Source organism: Lygodium microphyllum, chromosome 28 (genome assembly GCF_053477565.2).
Source record: "Lygodium microphyllum isolate KBCC chromosome 28, Lygodium_microphyllum_v1.1.10, whole genome shotgun sequence".
NCBI lineage: Eukaryota > Viridiplantae > Streptophyta > Polypodiopsida > Schizaeales > Lygodiaceae > Lygodium > Lygodium microphyllum.
Genome location: NC_141162.1, coordinates 45,606,810 through 45,611,872, shown reverse-complemented (window position 1 = coordinate 45,611,872; position 5,063 = coordinate 45,606,810). Strand labels below are relative to the sequence as shown.

Genomic DNA, 5,063 nt, shown 5'->3' with positions numbered 1-5,063 from the left:
AGATTATGAAAAATTTCAATAACACAAAAGAAAGTAATTAGATATTTTGTATCAATTTGGGTCACCAAATTTGTACAAGTTTTTTATCCTTAAAGTTGGTACTTGCATCTTGACTTGAAGAAAATTTATTGCAAGTAACCTCCTGATCTCCCTTTCTTACATTACCTCTTTTCCCACCTTTTGTTGTTCTTTAATCTATATTTATATATATACACACAATTACTCAAAGTTTAAAAATATAAATAACTATGAACATTTTAAATTAGACAAAGAGATTAATTAAAGCTAGTTAATCTCAAAATGAATCACCTAATAAAGCAAGATGTAAAATATGTACAAATTTTAATTTTCAAAGTTTAGTAGAAATAAAGACATATACGTGTATCGTGATTTGAAGAGACATTAGGGCCAATGACCTCCTTAGCTTTCATTGTTCCATTATCCCTTGTGCCATCATTTGTGATTTTGTTACCTTTATGTACACATAATAAACCAAAGTTTAGAAACATAAGAGACATTTGTAAAACATCAAAACACGCATTTGTAAAACATCAAAACTTCAAAACACGCATACCTTTTTTGCCCTGTTCTTTACACCATCTGATAGTAAATTGAGTAGGTGAAAACAAGGAATTCATTGTTCATACTTTTATGGGCTCACCAACTTCTCCTTCTGGTTTGAAGCATCTTACAGACTTCTTGTTGAACAGCGCGCGTGGGAGACAAGGAACGGAGGAAGAGAGAAGAGAAGAGAAACACGAGACACTGGAAGTGGAATCCCAGAAGTGCATCAAGTGAGCACACATTAGCTGCAACATCAGCTCCTTAGCTAGAATAGATAAAACATCAAGTAGAATAAACATAAGCTTGAACAGACGAATCAACTGAAAATAGACAAACAACAACTGGAAACAATGAAACATCAACTAGAACAACTCAACAGCTGGAATAATAATGAAACATCAGCTGAAACATATCAACAGCTGGAATAAGAATGAAATGAAATATCATCCCATCAGCTCGAAAAATTTCTTATAAACAAAGCGTGGAATAATTTCAACGCATTAGCTATAATATAGATGAAATGATATGAAACGTAGCATGAAGAGCCAAAAATCAGCTGGAAGAAAGAAACATTTAGAATAATCAAATGATGAACAAAATACCGACAATCATCAGCAAGAGCTCATCAGTTTTCTTACTGCTGCTCAGAGCCCAAGCAAACATCTCAGCAATCTGCTTTTGGGACTCTAGGAACATCTTTGTACGCCTGGCCTCTAGATCATCACGAAATCGCTCAGACTCTCTGCATCTGCAATTTCATCTCTTCTAATCTAAGAAAGTGCTCCCCCAAAGTGCTGTCAACTGGGGGCTGTTAATGCCGCAAGCTGGACTTTGAAGAAGTCCTATGGTTGAGGAATCTGTCCATCTTGAAAGCCTTCGCGGCCTCATAGTCTATACTCCGGCTGCGCTTCTTGTGGAGAGATGTGTAAGAAGTATCATGGTCATCCAGAGACCAGTTGCGATACCAGCATTATCACTTATGGGACCATATGCATCTATGGATAGACAGGTGGCAATGGTACAAAGAATTCCAAGAGCTGCAACTGTGATCCCGTACATGGCTGCTAGGGTATGGTTGACATAGATGGCAACAACAATAGCAAATATTGGAACAATTACAGACTTGTAGCCAAGTTCCAAACCAAATATGACATTGGTAGTAGCAGCTCCTGTCCTGCAAGAATCAGCAACATCCTGGACTGGTCTGTATGTATTACTGGTGAAATACTCTGTAACGTAGCCAATTACCAACCCTACCCAAAGCCCTACTCTAACGCAAAAAAATAGTTTCCAGTTTTGAACCATGTTTGCACCACTGTTAGGATCATATATGTAAAACGTGGATGGTAGTGCCAACAAACAAACAAAAGCTGCACCGAATGTCATTAAGATGGTGGATATCAGCAACTGTCTCTTCAGTGTAGATTCAATATCCCTTAGATTTGGGATCTCGAACACATCAGTTGTGAACAAGGTTGTGATGAGGCATGCCACAATGCCCATAGAGCTAATGAGTAGAGGGAAGCACATAGCAGTGAAGTCATGATTTGTGCCAAATGATGACATGGAAGCCACAACAAGAGCTGCGCAAGAAGCTTCAACAAAGGAGCCAAACAAATCTGAACCCATTCCAATAATATCTCCCACATTATCACCCACATTGTCAACAATGATCGCTGGATTTCGCGGATCGTCCTCTGGGATATTCCTTTCTACTTTTCCAACAAGATCTACTCCAACATCCATATTTTTGGTATAGATTCCACCTCCAACCCTTTCAAATAGAGCCACGAATGAGCATCCAAGCCCATAGCCAGTGATGGCCTCAAAAAGACCCTCCCAATCATCCTTGCAATAAAGCTGGAACAGTTTTATAGTGATGTATAAAACTCTGAGGCCATTAGCAGCAAGTAAGAAACCCATCACCGAACTTGATTGGAAGGCGATATTGAATACTTTGCCTATCCCTTTTCTGGCTTCCAAAGTTGTGCGAGCATTCGCATATGTTGCGATCATCATGCCCAAAAATCCTGACATTATGGACGTCAAAGCTCCCAATATAAATGCAATTGTAGTGAAAATTGCTTAAAGAGAGCTAGGGCACATTCCTGCTTTGGATCGTATTTGCAAGGCTGGGGCTTAGTACTGAACCTTCGCACGAGAATATAGACCCTCATCAGCTGGAAAGAATATAACCGAAACAATGTATCATCAGCTGGAATATAGACGCTCATCAATGGAATAACGAACGAGGACGATCATAATAATGAACGAGGATGATCATCATGAAGCATGGCAATATCAGCTTTCTGGAACCATGTTCAACATGAAATTTAAAACCTCAACATTCTCGTGTGAAGGTTGTCATCTACCATGACAAACCCAGATGTAAGCAGCCCTGCTGTGCAGATTCTCTGGACTAGCATTCCCAGATCTTGCAGACAATCTTGGGAGATGTTCACTTTCACCCAGGTTGTCGTTTACCATGACAAACCCAGATGTAATCAGCCCTGCTGCAGATTCTCTGGACTAGCATTCCCAAATCTGCAAATTGTCGTCTACCATGACAAACCCAGATGTAATCAGCCCTGCTGCAGATTCTCTGGACTAGCATTCCTAGATCTTGCAGACAATCTTGGGAGATGTTCGGTGAAAGATGACAAACCCAGATGTAATCAGCCCTGCTGCAGATTCTCTGGACTAGCATTCCCAGATCTTGCAGACAATCTTGGGAGATGTTCACTTTCAACCAGGTTGTCATCTACCATGACAAAACCAGATGTAATCAGCCCTGCTGTAGATTCTCTGGACTAGCATTCCCAGATCTTGCAGACAATCTTGGGAGATGTTCACTTTCACCCAAATATATCGCCACCACTACTGAATCAGAAGATGAGATGGCATCAACCCAACGTTGAGCAAGAAAATTTGCAATATCAGCAAATAAGTAACATCTTGACATTGGGCCTCAATCCCCTTCACCACACAAATCAGTACCATCGAAGTTGTCCCTGTGTGATAGAGTATCAACTTCCACAAATCTTGACGTTGGGCCTCCTACTCACGAAGTCTCTAGGATCATGTCACAACCCCCTTCACCACACAAATCAGTACCATTGAAGTTGTCCCTGTGTGGCAGAGTATCAACTTCCACAAATCTACTTGCAAGTTGCTGCTGAAAGGGACCATCACCTCCAATAGGATTTGACATGGTTTCCTCACCAGATCTAGTGAAGCCAATAGAAGAAGTATCCTGACCTGATGAATGTTGGAAAAAGAGCCTATTCATAGACAGGATTTGACCTGGTTAAGAACACCGCTATCCAGAACAGCCTTTACACCAGCTTCAATTCCACATGCAAAAACTCCCAATAGCAGTAGCAGACTGTACCAACAATGGTGTCTTTGTGTCGCTGGCTAGTATCTCCACCACTCGAGGTACAGCCCCTAGCTTGATGTACGAAAGTTTCTTGGTCTTGTTGCCAATAATCTGGTTCTTGACATCCTGAAGAGCCTTGAGTCTGGCAGTCGTGTCAAGCGAGCTAAGATTCTCCACGAGGTCCTCCAGTTTGCTCCATTCTGTGGAAGCCGCCATCTCCACTCACGAAGGAAAGGCCCTATAGAGCTGGCTATCACAGGCGGAAGAGGACAGAGGCCTTTTCTCAGCTTTGTACATAAGAAGAAGGGTGATCGTCGAATGCAAAGCTAGCTAGACTCTCAAACAATAAGATTTACCAAACACATATGCTAGTGTTGAGTTTGCCCAAAAGATAGGAATCCAATAGATTGAAGTATCATACCAAGTCAAATTGATTTAGCTTACCACTACATGCAAATAGGATATCAAAACCCTCAACTTACATTCTTCATTTTCAATGTTTTAGCAAGTTTTTTAGATAGGCGGATGAAACATATAGATCCATCAAGCTCAAACTTCAACCAATCTAACCTTTTATTGGGCTTGCTACAACCAAAGTAGCAAGAGGTGCAGCTAATGTAAGAGCACCAAAGTAGTAATAGATGTACCTTCTATGGATTTCCTTCATAAGAATACATACCTTGTGGTGGCAGTCCAGGGTTTGATGTGCTTCACCTCCTCCAAGAACATTGTTGGCATTGCCCGTGTCTAGAAGAGCTCCTACCATGACCACTCTTACTCCATAGGCAAAAGCTGCTAGATAGAACAAGCCTCTCAGTAGTGAGGTTTCAAGTGGGCATAGGATTCATCTAAAAGATTAGACAAAGATTCACAAGAAATAAGCCTTGATTTGCTCAAATACTAGCTAAACATTGATAATATTATTAGAAATGATGATGTTGATGAAAACTGTCCTACAAGCAAGCCATATTTCACAAGAAGTTAGATTGGTCCTAGCTATTGAATATCTAAGGTGAACTCAAGTACTAATCCATAGATGGTCTCAAGAGAAGTCAAGAATCCACTCCTTCAAATCCAATATACCCAATGATTCTTATTAATTCATTAAGCTCCAAGAAGT

General features: G+C 40.5%; 1 pseudogene; it reads right to left on the bottom strand.

The window, feature by feature from the left end:
- Window positions 1-1,455: 1,455 nt before the first annotated feature.
- LOC148011413 (pyrophosphate-energized vacuolar membrane proton pump 1 pseudogene) lies at window positions 1,456-2,601 on the bottom strand (annotated as a pseudogene).
- Window positions 2,602-5,063: the final 2,462 nt, after the last annotated feature.